We start from the raw sequence: 19,289 nt of genomic DNA on the forward strand, positions 1-19,289 counted from the left end.
CTCATCTGTTCCATACTGAGCCCATGGTAGCCAGTGCACAGCTCCTGAACCACTCCTGGCTCACAATATTTCAGGTACAGTTCCCATGAGGCTGCCAATCCTGTACCTGACGCAGCGATGGCTGAATAAATTCCAATTACTGGATTTGGAAGAAACAAGTCAACAAGAGTTGCCAAAGCAAACATCACCCTAGCACTCAATACTGAGACAAGTCTCAACCTCCATTTCAGGAGCTCTCAGCTATCTAAAGCACATGGTATGGGAATTTTGGCTCATATCCATATAGGAATATTAGTGTGTAATCCACAGGGTAAGTTTGGCCATATATGCCCTGTACAGTAAACACTGAAAAGCAGTCATGACACGACAGACACCATGACAGGTTCCTCCATCTGAAATGCTCATGCTCAGACCCTACAGCCCAGCTTCCAATCCGCACTTACTCAGATTGGTTGTGTGTTGTCACCTTCACACCAGCACTGTGGCTTAAGTGCCTTTTTACTCTCTTCCATAGTCACCTCCTTCTAGACATATTTGTAGACATATTTGTAGAGATCATAAGAACCATAGGGATTAATCAAAGACACATTTACTGAATTTCTTGAGTATGACATGAAGCTACTCAAATACATGCGATACTCCAGGGCTAAAGATGAAGAAGATAACATAGATAATGGCATAGTTTCAGCCTCTCTGTTGGAACACTAGAGTAATGCCAACATCTAAATCACAATAAATGTAAATCCTAGCTTATTAATGCAAGCAGGCTGTAAATAAGAGTAATAAACAGATATTTCTACTGACTCAGCAAAACAGATGCCTTCCCACCTAACACACCTGTAAGGCCCACAAATATCAGTTCTTCTCCTAAATCAAGATCTGACTAGAGGGACTGACACTGCTGTGAGGAACCTGGAAAATCTGGTAATTTGAAGACAATGTCAAGTATCCTGGGTCTTCCGGGTGGAGCCTTTTTGTTGTGCTGAATAGAAGAAATCCTAAGCAGAAATGTGTCCTAAGTTTGTGGCCTCTAAAGGTAGGTGTTGGCTAATTGAATGCTTGGAGGAAAGGGTCTCTAGACTTTGGGATCAGGAACAAAGCTCAGCTGATGAAATTACAGGAAAATTTAAGGAAGACAGACCACATGTCTGTTCTACTGTCTAAAAAGTTTACTTCAGTTGATGGGTAGAGAAAAGCAAACAAGCTAGGCTGAGAGTCCCCATAGTACCTATGGCACACATTCCTCTACAGTCAATTTTTGAGAAGAGTGGAAAGTACTCCCCGATGAGTAGCAACTGGATAAGGTTGTTAGTGTTTTTTCCACAAACATCCTGGCTGAGGATCTTGTAGCCTTGAACTTTTTTATGCTCACGGCACTTTGTAAGATTGTTTTTTATTTTTTTTTCATTTTGCATTTGTGGAACAAAAGCTGTATTTGGAAGGCCTAGCAGAGGTACCCAATCTCAGCATCACAATTAACAGGGTGTGCAATTTCAGAAGTCTGATAAGTGGTTTTTAGCCTTTGCTCACAGTGAGATCAAAATAATTACATCCAACAACTGACACTATCCAGGCTATTCTGCTGTGAATAGTCCTGGGTATCTCCAGTTAGCTTACAGCTCAATGCATTATTTGGTGACTTTATGCAAAACAGAAACAGTCCCCATCACAAATTTCTACTATAGACAAAAATAACATGAGCACATTAAGCTGCTTTCGCTTGTCACCCCTGATGAACTTCATATGGCAACCAGACCAAAAGCCCCCGCTGAGCCCCCGAAGCTGAATGCGAAACGGAAATATCACAAAAAAACACTGCCAGCATCCCAGAACATGACTCACACTGCATAAGTACCAAACCACTACATTTAGAAGATTCTCGTCTGTTTATTCTGTATGGATAGATCAAGCACTCTGAAACTCCATTTGCTGAAGGAAGCAGTCTGGGCACCAGGGCTCCTAACCTGGTAGTCTCCTCCTGTACGGGTTAACTTCAGGCAAGTCACTGCATATCTCTATAGTACTATTTCCAAATGCAAAACTAATTATACTAATCCCCTTTGTGCAGCACTTAAACATCTATGGATGAAAAGAATTATCAGAAGAACTATTTATGTTATTAGAGCGAAAAAGTAAAATACTGTGTGGAAAGCCAGGGCCAAGTCTCTTCTGTCAGTTTGTCCTTCTTGACAGGTATAAACTCTTAGGTTCAGAAATTACTACAAAATACTCTTTAAAATTGATGTGCCTTCCTGAGCAGAGTAAAATGGGGAACTTATAAGGGAAAATCATTGAAACACGAGAAGGAAAGCTGTAAACTGTCCTAAGGGCCAGATTTTCAAAGATGTGTGAAGACAGATATCAGGTCCATACGTGGTGGGATTTTCAGAACCAACATTTATTCAGAGTCCCAGTAAATCAATGGCAGCCCAGTAGCATAGCCTTCGCAGACAACTGCAACTTTAATCACTCTGATAATTGAAAATCTGACCCCAAGTAAACAAACTAAAACAAAATTGTTTAATGTTGCTTGTATGAGTATTGTGGAAATTTTTTTTAGACAGAAATGTTACTTTTAAATTGCAGTTTAGAAATCCATAAATGCTAATGAGATCCCGTGCTGTTTGCCTTGTGATAATTTTTTCCTATTAAAATTTGTTCTTTTTTTAACCTAATAAGCACATCACTAGTCTAAGCACGTTCGTTGTTCAAAGTTTAAATTTATAGCTAAAATAAAGAGAGACTGCTTACCAGTAACCAGAATTCTTTGAGACATGAATTTTTATATTCAAACCAAGACCAGTCCTTTCACTCCAGACTGGTCTTGTATCTTTGCAATTAATAACTATATAAGGCACTGACTGTGCCACTTTTGGTTTCCTCTCAATCATAGAGAGAAAACTCAGGGAAATTACAAAAATTCTTAGGGAGAGCAAAGTAATCAAAATAGAAAACATATATGTAAACTATACATATTAAAAAAAAAGTTACCTATTGGTAAATAACTTATTTTTCTCTTTTTAAGTGTACAAGTACATTTTATCAAGGTGAGTTAAACAGCTGCACCTGGCAAGTATCTATCTGAGGTTTTCAAGTCTTCTATACAAACTATTCCAGCACTAACAGCACATGGTGAATATAGGGATGGAGCTCCAGACAGCATCATCTCCAATATCTCAGCTATTTCTTAACCACGTTGTGTGCTCTGGAGAAGTACTCTGTAATAACAGTGGGAGATTCATCTTTGCAGTCTGATAGCAAATTTTGACACAGTCTCTGATTGACTTCGACAGTCTGTGTGGAAATGGCTGAACTGTTAAACCCTCCAGAAAACATACAATGAATAGCCTGAAGCATTTGAATGTGTGAATATAGAAGCAGACAACCCATGACATAAAAGTATAAAAAAATAAATTCTGCTTTAGAGGAAGAACACCAGAAATAAAATTTTGAGATTAAATAAAACCTGCTGATTAAAAAGTATAATTCTATCATGATCTGAAACAGAAAATGAAGAATGTTATTCATAAGAACATATGTGTCTCCTGCAAAAGCCTCTGAGGAAGTGGTCTTGATGAAAGCAAAAGTAGTAAACATCAAGCCCAAGACCTTAATGAGGCTAAGTGAGAGTTCAAACTCTTTTAGCCTTAAGCAGATATTCCATAACAGCTTTAATAAATGATACAGAAGGAGGGGAAAAAAAAAGGTAAGAAGCCACATGGATCTCATTCCCATAATGTGCAGCACGTGGATGGCGGATGGCTTTCCTCATTGAAGCATTCCTGATTCTTTCCATTAAAAAAAGTCCCCAGATGGCAAAAAAGAGCCAACTAGACAGACACTGCTAAATGGGTACCTGTCTACCCCAGAGCATTGAAAGACAGGGCTTCAACCCTTTCACTTACACATGACAGGCTGGCTGCTTTCACAAGGACTTGTGACAGCATTTTCAGTGGATTAGATCCAGAGGAAATAGGTAAAATTATTTAAGCTGTGTTACACAGAAGCCAAAAGTCAGAATAAGTGATCAGTGTATTTCTGCTAGATAAGACCTCAAAGGTTTGGTACTACTGGGTATCTGTGACCTAGAGTGAAAAACATTTTTGATGAAAATCTTTCCAAAAACAAGGCCGACAGATATTCCCAAAAATGTTAAACAGATCAAAATAAAAAGAACAGCAATTTCAGAAGCATATACATTGTCCTAAATCTTTCTGTTGTGTAAGGACATAGTACATTATTAACTGCTTTTATTAGCAAATGAAATTATGTAAAAAGAACTACTAACAATAAGAAAAACCCATGTTAGTTAATATGTAAATTCTAAGACATATTCAAAACAATTTTTTCCATTTTTAGAAAAACAAAGCAAGCCCAAACCTCTTTTTCTAAACAATCTTTTTGAGTTGAGCATGATTTCACTCACAAATACTAGTCAAAAGCATTTTTCTTGAAAGCATTTTCAAAATGAAAATCGTTTTTCCATCTACTTCTGATATCTCTGTGAAATGGGGTACATCTGCACCAGGGATGAAGCATCTCTAAGCAGACTTAAGTTATTTTTGGAAGAACACTGGGACAGTTCTTGTAAACATTAGACTGCTATGGTTATGCAGTATGGTCTAATATTGAATTATTTTGAGCTCCTTTGGAAATCCATTCCAGGTTAATATTGATTATTAATATCAATCAGTTTCAAGAGTTAGCTTGGGTTCTTTTTCACCTACCTCTTACTCTACAGTAACAAACAACAAGTTCTTCCTACTGTAATTTAAGCAGGATACTGAGAGACTGAGTGGTAAATGATAAAATGTTCCTTTGTATGTAGAAGAGAAACATTTCTGTGCCAGCAGATGATTGCCACGTGCAGATCTGTGATTGCCTAAGTCCTATTGACATCACCACATAAATTGGCTCCCATTCCCTTTGTCATACTCTTGTAAAATCCATGCCTGATAACCTTGTAAAAAAAAATAAATATAGTTTAACTACAATACAAACAAGCATTATTTCTCCTACCAGTGAATGATATCCATTCCTGCTGCATGAAATATGATATGTTTAACAGGGCACACTACTCAGCAACTTTACCCATGGTGTTCCAGCTTTTGAAGGAGGGTCTTCTACAAAGCATTCTTGAACTACACCTCATATTGGGATTTTTTTTCTTCATCCCTCCTAGATCTACCTAGTTTTCTCACCTCTCCCCTTTGTCTCCATCACCTCTTTGCTATCTTCTTTTACATTTGCACTTCATGGATTGCACCTTTTCTTCTATTTCATAAACTCTGAAAACCTACCTCTTCTATGAACGCTATTACTGAACAGGCCACTTCATATTTTTTCTGTACTGTATCATGCCACACTACACTTATTGATGCACAAATACTAAATGTAATTTGGAGAAGGAATTTTTGTGACTTTTTTTTATCCTGTGCTGTTATTTTGTAAATTGCCAAGTACAGATGCTTTACTATTTAAATAACAGCAACAAAATCCAGATGAAACTTTACAGAAATGTAGGTATTCCAAATGTAATTACCCAAACAGGAAGTTGGCCAGGACAACTTACTCTTGTGGAAAACACCAACAGACCATACAAGTGGCTTGGATGAGCCAAAATAAATATACACTTTAAATAAAATTTCCAAACACAGTACACCATCATCTATCACTTTTTGGTTATCTAAAGTACCTATCAAAGGTGCTAGAGCCTCATTAGCAAACACCTTCTCCAGGCTGCCTCCCACTGCAGCTTGCTGTAGTCTGACACGCAGGAAGTGAAGGTCGTCATTTAAATTCAAGAAAAAGCGATTGTAAAGCAGCACATTCTGCCCGATGTGGGGCTCCTGCAACAACAGCTCGCTGGCACCTCCCCACCCGGCCTGGCAGCTTGGTTAATTCCATCAGTTCAGTGGAACTCAGAAGAAATACTGGAAACCAGGGCTGTAATTTCAAACTGTCAAGAGCTCCTTTGTTTCTAAACTTCAGCAGCATGGATATGAAAAGGTTTGATACCCACTGCAACATTGCACTTCATTTATTAGTTTGATAATCATCTGGCCACCACACCCAGCAACACAGACTGAACTCAACAGACACTTGTTTGCTCTCCTGCGGGAGGGCCTCACACTGCTTAAACACCACTCCTAAACTGCAATTCAGCCACTCAAACCCTTTTTTAAGAAAGAACATACCTTGAAGGAACATACCTGCACATATGTTCCCTTAACACTGACTTTTTCATTTTACTATTAGTCAATTCTCATTTTCCTTTACCATGCAGCTGGTTTCAGCACCTTTCTTTAACCTGAGTTGCCTTCCCTGACTGAAGCCCCTATTTTCTGGTAAAGAAATACACAGTAAGACACAGCACATTCATTTGAGTTTGCTGCCCTTTCCATGTTCTTCCAAAAGAAAGAGAGCAAAAGCATCAGATCCCTATTTAACCTGCCTTAATGCACTGAGGTCTTACTCAGCAGTGGGATGGCATTCATGAAACCTTAGTCAAATTACTCCTCTATGGTTGGACTCCTCATGTACATATATCATGACTAATTACTTCAAAAAAGGAAACACATCTTGAAATGCACAGATGAAACCATAGCAAGAATTTGTATCAAAGTTGTCATAGACTAACATAATAAACCAGAGGAGCTATTAAAAATCAGAGAAAGAAACCACTGAAAAAATCACTTATTAAGAAAACACTGCAAATTAGATGAACAACTGACCCTCTGTTTAAAGTCTCTCTGCTGAAGGTATAGTAACACAGAGATACTTAACATGATCATAACCTCTCATGTGTTGAAGCTTTCAGTGTACATCAGGGAAGCACAAGGAAATAAGCCAAGGGATGCAGACACAGACAGATGGAATTAACATCTCTGGATTTTGAACTTTCATTGAACAAGAGGGAAATACAGTTCCTATCTTCATATGAAACACAACTTCCTTCTTCCACCTGCACTCAGATAACAATACCTCAGAAGAGCATGAACTTTCTTTTTCATGTCTGTAGGGAAATAACCGAAAAGCACATGGGTGACCCTTTCAAAACTGCTGGTGCCAAGTGCATCACTGTCAAAGAATTTACTGTCCCTCTTTAGACAAGATACTTGCCTAGTGCATACCAAGAAGAGGTTTATTTCATTGTGAGTAGCTCCCTCTCAGAGAATACAGGACACTTAGAAGCATCACAACATTTTTCTCTCCTTTCCACTGCCACACATTAGCTGCTGCCATATTTATTTCCCTTTTTATATATCTAGGTCATTGGGCTTCTACTACTGCAGCACTTAAGTGTCTAAGAAATTAGGATTCCTAATGCTGTTGAATACACAAAATACAAACTTTTCCCACTTTTTTCACATGACTCTACTTAAAGAATAAGCCATTTTTCAGAGCAATATTTAATTTCAGAAAGTTATTTGGGGTTATAATTTTAAGATGTGTTTTTCATTTTCATGCTCACAAACTACGTCCATTATGAAAATATTTCTTAGCAAGCTGCTGCCTAATTAGATGACTTAATCTTGCAAAACTCTGTATTTAAAAGCAAAAGAACTGCCAAAGAAGATCAAAATCAGATTTTTTCCGTTGTTTGCTATGATGTGCATTTTTTTCTATTTATATTATGTACAGAATAAAGAAAAAATAGTTGAGTGATAAGACCATGAATTCACATTGTGTTTTCCTTTATACTGTTCATCTGTTAACTGGGGTGTTTATAGCTTGTTTGCTTTTTAGTTTTTTTCTTTTTTTTTCTCCAAAAGTGACATTTAGAAGCCAATAACCCAAAGTGTATTACTGAACTCTTTAACAGTGTCCGATAGGTAGACGACCTAGCTGCAGGGTGATTAAATGATTTAACTGCTAGATCAATGAATGCAGCATGAATTAAAATGGCTGCAAGCCTTTCAAGGCATAAGATGAGACCTAAAAAAAAAAAGGGTTATCTTACTTTTTATTTCACGAAAATGTAACCATTCACTTTAAAAAGAAAAAAATACATGTTTTCCTGAGAAATAATACAGTGTTATTCTAATATATGGTGACTAAACCATATATTTTTATTGTCAAAGATCTGACTATATTTTGCCATTCTCATACTGAATAACCTCATTCAGGAAAAAGCAGTCTCTGCTCAAGAAACATAATGGTGCTAGGATCTGGTCCAAAGTGAACTGTTATCTCACGCGTGAAGATAATGAATGTTAATTTAAAATAATGTTCTTTCAACTCCAGGGTTTTTTTCATATAATCAATCAGGCCTGAAAATGTGTGCATGCGCTCTCTCTCACATGCTCACTCTCTCTGTCACTCATCCATAAACACTTCATTTTATATTCTCATTCCCAGATATTCAGGAGAAAATTTACTGCAGGTGTAAACTAATATTGCTCCACTAAAATCAACAGTGCTGCACCAAATGACATTTACATAGACAGTGGTCCTCTCTCCCCTATCCTGTGAAGTGTGTACCTTGACTTCCACTTAATGCGCATCTCATGCCAAACTCTCCCTTTCTTCCTTTCATATGTGCATTTCCCAGCTCTTATTTGCACTCAACAATCACTATAGCCTTTCATTAACTGGCCCCTCGAGGTCTCTTATCTCCATTAAATACCTCAGGAGAAGCAGGTACACATGGCTCTTTTCTGCAACCCAGGAAGAAGCTCTTGGAAAATGTGCAAAGAGAAAGAGCACTGCAGTGGGAGGCTGCAAGGCATGTGGAGAGGACAGAACAGGCTTGACCTAAAAAGCAATAGGTTTTGACACTACAGCTAAAATGTTCAGTTATTACAGAAAGGAGAATCTAAAACATTAAAAAAATGGAATAAATAAAACTTCTATATGTGTAAAACCAGGAACCATAATCTAAATTATTATTGTTTGGGAACTAGTATGGGGGGGGGAAAAGTATTCTATAGATTTCTACCTCAGAAAATTCCCTGATTTTTGGCACCTCTTTAGGAAACATCTGAGATCGGCAATGGCTGGAAACAAGACTCTGGATTACATGACATGCTAGTTTGATCAAGAAAGGCAGTTCTCATGGAAGAAGAGCCAAGCAGAAATTTGGATACCATTCCTTCCCACTGGCCCAGGAAACACTGTAACTGCTTATCCACTAACTTGGCAGAACAAACCATGTTCTGCTTCTAGGCTCCTTGGTGCACCTGTACTCAAAATATCTGTGCCATCACTTAGCTTTAGCTCACATTTATCGGTATTTCCTGTGCCCCTATAAGGGACAAAAATCTTCCATTTTATTGAAAGCTACATGTCTTCAGGAATTAGTGCTACAACTTAGGCTTATACTTAGTTGACTGGGAAATGGGTTATTATTAACAAACTTTTTAAAACTCCTGAGAAAAACAACATCAGCAGGGATTAAAAAAATAATAAAATGGCACCTGCAGATACTTGACTCAATCTATATTTCCTAAAAGGTACAAGTTGAATAACAAGAGGAAATCTCATGTCTGGAATCAGAGAGAAGTTAGGAGTATGCTTCCAATTAGGAGATTTACAAAGAAGCCTTCTGGGAGCCAGCAGAGTGGAAAGTGTGCAGGAAAAGGAAGAATGTCTTTCTTACAACAAATATTTCCTGCAAATCTATTTACTCAGGTCAGTGTAAGAAGAAGAAGAAGAAGACACAGCTACAAAACTGAAAGATGCAATTACAGAGGTAGAGTGTCCATGTTTCTCACTTTCCAACACTGTCAGTCTGAAATGCCTCCAGGTATGCATCAGCACTCTCCTTCAAAAAGATATGTCAGTGAAATAAAATATTTTCTTTTAACAAGCAAGCAAACAAACAAGATTTTAACATGGCAGCTTTTAAACAACCTGACATTACATTCTAGTCACACTGTTAAGACGTCAGATACCGTGAGGTACCAATGAGCAAAGTGTACATCCCTTTTCACTGTTCCTCACATTCTACCATGACCAAGAAAAGTTTTCAGAAATCTATTTCTATTTGTGGAAAAAAAAATCTCTTTTCTTTTTTATTGAGAAAATGTTAGTGCCAATGCCAAATTATTCAGTGTGCTGTATAATATTCAAATGTGAGCTTGCACGTGATGACTGACACTGAAACATCCAGCTTCCTGAGAAAAGGTTCATGCAATCAGTTCTTAGGAAAATCCTAAATTCTCAACTACAGTTATATGAAGCTAAAAATGGTGCTGGTCTGGTTCCTCGGGAAACAACTAATAACAATTCTTTGTTTCTAATTAAGAAAGGAAAAAATTTTCTGTGATTTCTGAACTGCATAACAAAGAAGGAATAGAAGCACAAGCTGAGGAGAACATTACTCTTTCTAATGGAGCAAAAAGGATTGCCTGAGTGTCGCAGGTAAATGCTAATGAACAGGATGAAACAAGGTCATTTTCAGAATTCAGGTTTTTAATTTATGTTCTGTGATACAAAAAAACCCAATATAATTTGATTCTTTAACTGCTTTCACATTCACGATTTCCATAATTTTGAAACTATGTTAAAATCCTCAGTTTTCTGACATACCTGTTTTCTAGGTTTCCTAAATAAAAATAAACCTTTCTTCTCATACTGGTATCAGCTTTTTCAGTAGGAATTTCTATTTTATCAGTTTCCTTTATTTTTAATTAAGGCTTTTTATAACATACAGGATTTAAGATATATAGAAAATGTTACAAGTCACTAACAGAAAAATTGTATCCACATTGTCTTGGTTCTTTTCATAAATACTGTAAATTCCTTCAAAGACTAACGCACATGTAGGAAAAGTGTGTTAGCTTCAATGGAAACAATCATCAATGCAAAATTTGGCATGTGCAAGAATAACAACAGTCATACTGTTGATATTGAAAAGGCATAAAAATGCCTATGTAGCACTGCTATGTAACTCCAGTAGAAGAATCAAAAATATAACATTACATAAAGTTATTTCAGCACAACGAACTGTAACTGTGTTATTCCTTGAATACTGGAGTTATACATAAGGTTTTAATTTTTAAAAATATTTTACGAAACTAAACTTCATTCATCAGTATCCTCCATGGCCTATACATTTTTATGCCTGTGAGAAAAAAAGTGCCTATATGATCAAGGTCTCCATCATTATATTAATAATAATCTATGGGTAACAGTGAATTTTCTGCAGTGCATATCAATTTTCATCAGTGAACAATCAGTGACTGTGTGGCCTGTGATTACATTTTATGAAATAGCAATTCTTTTGTTTTGATTTCGTGCAATTTTGAACCTGGATCCTACTAATTGCTTGGGGAGAGGGGATTATGCATAAACACTGGGTTTAAGCTTGTCTCTGAAATCAATGACAGCTCAGAAAATTAACAACCAACCAGAAGCAAAACTGGAGAACTCCCCCCCCATTCTAAGGTAAAATTTCCACTTGATTTTGTGCATGTGAACGCACACACACTGCAATGTTATGCAAGGCACAGACTATCTCCTCTTCCGAAGTTTTCTTTTACTGGCAATGACACCAAGAAAATAGTAATAAGGCACAAGCAGCCAATGCAGACTTGGCTGGTACTTGGTTTCTGTCTTGAGAAGCATCTGTAATTGCAAACAGGTATCTGTAGTGTGAGATCCTCTCTTACTGAATGCATAAATGTTGTGTGAGACTTAACAGAGAATGACGACAGCATGCTAAGAAACATAAAGCTCTCTTGTCTCTCAGATCTTCTCAAAGATTTGTCGAGCAATAAACATACCTCATACCCTTTTAATTTCTTTTCCACAGTATACTATTTCTAGCTACTTTGGGATTCTGGTAATCGTTTTCTCTCAACTCCATTTTGTTTTACTTCATTGCTTTTCCAAAAGGTTCCAATAAAACCTCACGTTGACAGATAAGAATCGCTCTGCTAAAATTAGTAAACTAAGTACCAAGTCCCGTGAGTCACAGCGTGAGACTCCCATCCACCTCTCTTTAAAAGACCAGATAACAATGCCATGCCCTAAGTGCATGAGATCAAAGTACAAATGCCCTCTTGCCAAAATGCTGCTTTTGAGTACTACACCTGCTAGCAAACTCCTACAGTCTGTAGCCAAAACATTAGCTATCTGCATTAAAATCATATATTTGAATATATGGCAAGTTGGTTTAATGTTTATTTTTAACATACTAACAAAGCAAGAGAAAATGAAGCATAGGAGAAATGAGAGATAAACAGCAATATGTTTAACTCTTCTTTTTTTAAATTACTAGATTTCAAATCAACAGTATCTTATTCTCGACAAAAACAATTTATTGCAGTGAGGTCAGTTCTTTGCCATTTCCACAAAAAGGGTGAATGGGATGTTACTGGTAATTTTGTAGGTGTGTTTGAATTAATTTTTTAACCAATAAGTGGATTTTAGTAATTCAAATTTCACTGTGTCTGGTGCTAAAATTATTTGTTAAGAATTAGTTTTATATCATACTAGAAGTAAAAGCTGTATGAAGAGTTGGAACCACTACTTCACAATGTTTTATTCTGCAAAGATTTAATCCTGGAATTGAAAATTTAATATAGTGTAAAGGTATATTCAAAGGTATTCTCATTGTTGGTAAATACATCAGTAAAATATATTTCACTTATATTTTTTAATATATTTCTAATTTTGGAATTACAAATATTGTGGTCCTGCCATTTGAACTAATAACATACTTTAAACTCAATTTACATGTCTCTCTACTTTCATAACAGAAACTTTTGCCTTTAGTGAAGTGGAAAATGAGAGACTGGAAGAAAATCAAAACCAGACGTTTTGTACACAAACTCTCAATAACTATGCCTTGGATTTATCTGCGTGGTACAGCTACAGGATCAGGCTCTGATGGGATATTACCAAAGCTGGCTGACCTAAAATTAGACACCATGAGCTTTAACTCGGGTTCATGGACATGTCACAGTGTATCACCATTGTGCCTTCTCTCACCTGCCCACAGAACTAAAAGATCCCAGCCATTTCAGGGAGAAATAAACCAAAAGACATAAATATGAATGAAATCTTACTAAAATGCTACTTTTACCCCTAAAAATTTTTTTTCATATAATTCAACATCCAGAGCATGTTAGAAATAAATAAATAAATAATAACACAGAGTTCAGGCTCACTCAATTAACTTGATGGCAGACATTGGTTTAAAGAGATGATAAAACTATGTTTAAAGACTACAGTTGAAAATATAGGGGAAAAAAATGGACTCAATCCAGCCCTGTTGTTGCAGGGAGCTGCATGTAGAGGCCTTGGAAATCAGAGAGCCCTGTGTGCCACAGGAGTTCACCTGTGCAGGCTTGAGGCCACAGTGTTTATTATACTGTACACGGCCACACTGGTGCCTATCAACCTACTGCCAGTTACCTCCACTACACCCAGGAATGAAGGATTTTATGGAGTTTTCCACCCCTGTTTTGAATTTTATATAGATGACAAGATACTCTCACAACTAGAGAATCTGCATCTTTATACTGCACTGAAAAATGATGAAAACTTCTTTTCTTTTTTTTTTGTAACATAAGAGTTAACTTACTAAGAAATTCCTACAAAATGGAATCATTACATCATCTTATAAACTACCTATTTTGCAGGTTATACTCTCCCAACTGGCAGATTAAACCTTAGAACAATAACCCAATTATGAGCTAAATTTACATTCAACTGATCAAAAATGATCCAGAACCTGACAAGAACAATCTTTGTTCACAACATTTAGCACAAGCAACACTGACAGACTAAAATGTATGAGCTATATAAAAGATGACATACGTTGCACTGCCCAGCTACCAAGGGCACCACGCTCCAAGTACTACACAAGTACTGTGGGAGTGTTCATTGCATCCTGAGACTAAGCAAACTCAACAAAAACCAAGGCATAAAACCCCCTGCAGATAAAGAACATGATCTGACATTAGCTCCTAAACAATCAGTGCAAGAAGGATGGCTAAAGAAAGTCCTATTACATGGAAGAAAAGCCACTGCAATTAATAAAATCAGTGGCAAGGATTTGAAATAAATTTATATATTTACTGGATGGATATAAGAAAAGGAATTGCTCTAACAATTCTGATCTAACCTTTGAAAAAATCCCCAAACTCTACTTCATTGAGGAAAGTAAACTCTTTTGTGTGTTTGGCCAGTAATTTTAAACAACTCGGCATTTTATGAACAAAGTTCATCACTGGTGTGAGCCACATATACCTTGCACAGATTAATTTTGTTTATAGTTCAACTTAGCATTTGTAACAAACCACATTACAGGTAAAAGACTTTTTTTACTGACATTTATGCTAATCTGGACCTAGCTAAAAAGTCATTTAAGAAGAAAATCAGAAGTTTACTGGTGACATCTTTATCATCACCTTGTCCCTCTTTCAGAACTTTTAGCCTGGACCAATTCACACTGCCTGAGGTCTTCACACACTTCCAGAGTTAAATGATCTGAAAGACTGTGGAAAGCAGTAACTATGAAAACTAGTTACAGGTATGTCTAAAATTTCTGAACTTTAGCTGACGCAAATTGAGTCCTGAATTTCAAAACATGTCTTCTAATTCTAAAATTTCCCAATTGTCAAATCGTGTGAAATGAGACAATTTGCTAACAAACCAGATAATGCAGACATCTGTGGAGAGGTTTAGATGCCTAAAATTAAGAAAACATTTTCAATGTTATATTTTATCTATTTCTTTTTGAAGTATTTTATTTTAATTCAGAGATTGCAGACAGTACAGTTTCAGTGGTCCCCAGGATGCAGTTCACAGGTAGAAATGCACGACAGTCTAGATGTAGCCTGAGACTTCAAGGTGAGTTTGAGGCCAAATTAGTTGTCCATTCCCATTGTTTTCTTCTCCGGGAGCACCATGTCACTAACAGCACCCGGCATGTTTTATTTACCTGCAAGGTGGAAAAGCTGAGCACACTTCACAGCCTTGCACCACTTCCTTTGCTCTTGAGATGACCTTAGGCTGAAAAATGATTTAGGCTCTTCCTCAGGTCTTTCTGAACAGTTCTTTCTACTCTCTAAGGGCAGGGGGGGAACCTGAACCAGGCAACCTGAACAGTAGCTGCACACAGAATGCCTACTGGATACAAGCCGTATGGACACACCACCCCACACAACAGCAAACGTCCTACAGACTATGCGCACAGCAATTCCAGTCATGAAATTCTTGTCACTTCAATAGTGCTCAATTTTTTCCTGGAAAGTTAAGATGTGTTGCTCTGGCTCATACTACATAAGAACTAAGACAAACTACTAAGAATTTTAATTCATCATGAACAATTTTTTTTTTTACATTTATATTTAAAATTCTTGCTTAGATTTAAAAAAAAAAAAAGAAAGAAACCAAACCCAACCACCTATAAAGGTGCAGTACACCATTAAACTTGTGCTACAAAGTTTCAAACTGTGGAAGAGTATCTTCTAGCGCATCAAAGAAGTTTTAAGACCCGCCCCCACACAACATCCACACACTCACAACTCCCCTCGTGTAGCTTCATCACAAGACAATTTCCATCACATTACCCAGTTCAGGAGATGCAGTGGAAGAGTAATTTTTCTCACTCGGTCCTTTGAGCTGAACCCGATACCAAATATCAGTTGCAGATGCAGAGACCACCATCCAAGCACAACCAACAAAATGTCATCAACACAGTTACTTTTTTCCCCACTCACTAAAACCAAACTAACCATCAGCAAGATAAAGTGTTCTCTGATGAACTACATAGACCATGAACCGTTCCCTTCCCGCCCTTCCCCATACAACTATCTGGTCAAAGCAGAGAAGGTTTGTTTAGGCATGGAAAATCTGGCATTTTAATGCCATAATTCCACAGTGGGAATTAATTAATGGTGCAAATCCACACTATAAATTATTTTGTGGGTACTTTCCCTTGTATACAAAACACCAGTCAGCAAATAGTCTACTTCCCTAAAGACTTTCTGTAGCACACTCAGAATGGTTGATAATTTAAAAAAAAAAAAAGTGGAGAGATGCCAGGTCCTTTATACTGAAGGATGAGGAACTAGAAAAACCCAAGGGACTGCAACTTGAACCACAAACTGGCATTATTCCCCCCTCCTGACACCTGTCTCAGTGATCACCCCTAAAGAATTAAACAATTTCCTTCAGAGAACAGCAACAGAAGTGAGAAAATATCAGCCTATCTAGGACAAGAAAGCATTTTCTACCTTTGTTCTTTTTTACTGCAGTAAGATCTTCTCAAAACTACAACAAATAGAATTACTCCCTACAATACAGAAACCGTGGCAGATGATTCCAGGGTGTTAAATGCCCAATTATACAATTATAAAACCAACCAGCACCAAATTAAAGAGTTTTTCACTCCTTTTCCTCTTCTCAAGCCACCCCATCTCTAGCCTCGGTAAAGTTCTTTCTTCCTCGTTCGCAGACGACCAAAACCAAATTCTGAAAGTCTGTTGTTTTCAGGATAAGCCCCAAAAGACATACACAAAGTTTCTCAAGTCCTTAACATCAATATTTTACAAGGGGGCTGTTGTCTGGAGCACACAGACGGCAGAAGCGTGCCGAAGCTCCCCATCATCCCTACCATGGGCACCCCCACACCTACACTTCCATCCTTTCCCCGAAAAGAAAGGAGACAGGCCTCTGAGCAGCCCCGAGGCAGGGGGAGAGGGAGAACACCCCCAAAAGTGCACCGAGGGGAGTTATCTGAAGACACGGCTTCAGGGACGCGCGCACACACACAAAACCCCCCAAACCCCCAACAAAAGCCAGCCCCTCGATGGTCCACATTTCCCGGAATGAGGCCGCCGAGCCCGGCGGGGCTCCGGGAGGGACCTTTCTGGTGGGGACAGCGAGCGCGTTGCTCTCGGGGAGCCGAAGGGACACAGCGGGGAAATCGGCCCCTCTTGCCCCCGGGCCCTACCCCAGACACACGGGGAAGGCGAGGCAGCCCCGGGGCCGTGCCGGGGCACAGGGCGATCCGGGCGGCGAGGCCGTCCCGGCCGCGGAGGTGGCACCGCCCGCAGCCGCCGGGGGGAGGAGGGCTGGGGCTCCGAGTTCACCCCTCTCCCCGTCCCCTCCCCTGCCCCCCGCGGGCACGGCAGCCATGGCCCCTCGCCCGGCCTGCGGGGGCCCCGCCGTCTCTCTCTCCTGTGGAGCCTCGGCGCTGTCGAGCAGCTGCCATTACTCGGGCCAAGACCCGTCCTCCAAACAGGCATCCCCCCTCCCCAGCGAGGAAATGCGGCGGCGGCGGGGGGGGGTGCGAGCGAAGGGAAAGCGGGGGAGAGTGGGGAGCAAAGCGGTGGCCCCGCGTGTGGGGAAGAGCGGGGCCGGGGGGGTGGCGGGGCCGAGGCCGGGCTGCGCCACACCCCGCCCGGCCTCGCCTCTCACGCGAGTCCCCGGCTCCCCGCGCCCTGCAGGCCCGCGCCGAGCGCTGGAAGCGGCGATTCTCCCCGGAGCGCCCCTCTCCCCACCCCACCTCCTTCCGCCCCGGCCCCAGGGCTGGCTGCAACTCGGCACGGGGGACCCGCCGCCGCCTCCCAGCCGAAATCCGACCGGGGGAAGGTGCGGGGTACAAAAATAATCGCCGTTAATAATCACACGCGCTCCGCCGCCGTCCCCTTCTCCTCCGCGGTTTCCAAGCGGGCTGCCAGATAATCCTGCCCACTCCGAAAAATGAAATAATAATAATAATAAAAAAATCCCGCCTTCCATCTCCCCCCCGCAGCCCCACACATTTTATTATTAAGTATAATTGCTCCCCCCTCCTCATACGGCACCCCGCGGGGAAGGATTGCCCCCTCCCCTGGTGCCCAGCCCTTCCCCTGTCCCCTCTCCCCCATCTCCTTGGAACAGTGTGTACATGATTTTGTAGTTTTTTTAAGGCGCCATGTTTATAATCCTCCATCATATTAAAAAAAAAAAAATCCACCCAGCATGAGACACGGCGTCTCTCGCACCCCAAAGCCAGGGAGGCAGACACAGAAATATCCACAGGGCTGTAAATTCACCCCCCCCTCCCGCACACACACCCCTCCTCCCCAGACTTAAAAGTCTCTCTCACCTTGTGCTGCTGGCGCTGCTTCTGCTGCTGCAGGGGGGGAGAAGTTAAGCCAGGGGAAACTTTTCAATCCCTTCCCCAGGCCGCTGCTGCCTCCTCCTTCCACATATTTTTCCCCTCAGAGTTTTATTGTGTCTGAATTTTCTCTCTCTCTCTCCTCTTCTGTCTGTCCACAGTTCAGGTTTCTGGGGTAAACAGGGTTTAGGATGGTGCTAGGGATATTTGGGAGAAGGAGAACTCTAGTGGTGTCTGCTGGAGTTGCTGTTTGTTTCTTTTATTATTTTTTTTAATAATACATTTGAAACGGATCTTTAACTATTTATTATGTATGTATTTTATCATAGTCTTAGGTCTGTACCCTATCTCATTTCAGAGGAAAAATATGGCGCTTATCTGGCCTTGATACACGCAAATTCCTTCTATCATGAAGTCCAACTTGGAGAAATTACAGATAATGTTTTTGAAAGTAGACACTCACCTTGAGCAACAGAAACTAAAACATACAGAATCAACGATCTGTCTCAGAGTTGTCTACGTGTTATAAGCTGTAGATCATGAAATCATAGAATCATTTAGATTGGAAAAGATCTTTATGATCATTGAATCCAACTGCTAGCCATACTTTCACTGCAGGGTTGGGAAATGCATGGTAATATGAAATATATAACTTCATAAGCATATATAGATATGTAAGTAGCAAGAAAACATATACATTTTATCCTGGTTTTTATTGGCTTTGAAATAAATATTAATAAATGTCTAGGAAAATTTATTCAGAAGTTTCTGAAATTTGCAGTAATTATTAAATGGATAAGTAACACACTTCAAAATTAATTAAACTTGACTAGAGATGTGGCATGCTTTTATTAAAATACACTGCAAGCTTAGTTCTATAAACATTTATGCATGCAAAAAAATTTACTCACTAGTATTACTAAAATAGTAGACTGCAATAATAGTGCTAATGTTGAAAAAGATGCATCCATTGTGCCTGGTCCAAGAGTTTGCACATCGAACAGTGAAAGTTTCTACAGTGTGTTCAGTAAATAAGATTTCTAGTAGTATCTAAACTCACAGTTCCTTTGAGACTGCTGCATCAGGACTTTACACCGACTTTGAAAATAAAATACAAATAACGGTTAGTTACACAACTGTGATAAAGCTTTACTTCTATTATGTATTTAAATATGAAAGAACATTTTACATTATCTCAAATAAATAGATAGGAAAGAAAGTGCTG

The 19,289-nt window shown here is 39.2% G+C and overlaps 1 protein-coding gene across 4 annotated transcripts in view; it reads right to left on the reverse strand.

Moving 5' to 3' along the window:
- Window positions 1-18,289, reverse strand: part of ZMYND11 (zinc finger MYND-type containing 11) — a 106,071-nt gene extending 87,782 nt beyond the window's left edge. For 2 of the 4 annotated variants that reach the window (XM_027686790.1, XM_027686789.1), the window contains exon 1: window positions 18,053-18,288. The gene's annotated coding sequence lies outside the window, so the exon portion shown is untranslated. Of the gene's footprint in view, window positions 1-17,589; window positions 17,666-18,052 lie in introns of those variants that run through there. The other 2 variants (XM_027686787.1, XM_027686788.1) reach the window with 2 other exon arrangements.
- Window positions 18,290-19,289: the final 1,000 nt, after the last annotated feature.

Source organism: Neopelma chrysocephalum, unplaced genomic scaffold (assembly GCF_003984885.1).
Source record: "Neopelma chrysocephalum unplaced genomic scaffold, ASM398488v2 Primary Assembly neopelma1_72, whole genome shotgun sequence".
NCBI lineage: Eukaryota > Metazoa > Chordata > Aves > Passeriformes > Pipridae > Neopelma > Neopelma chrysocephalum.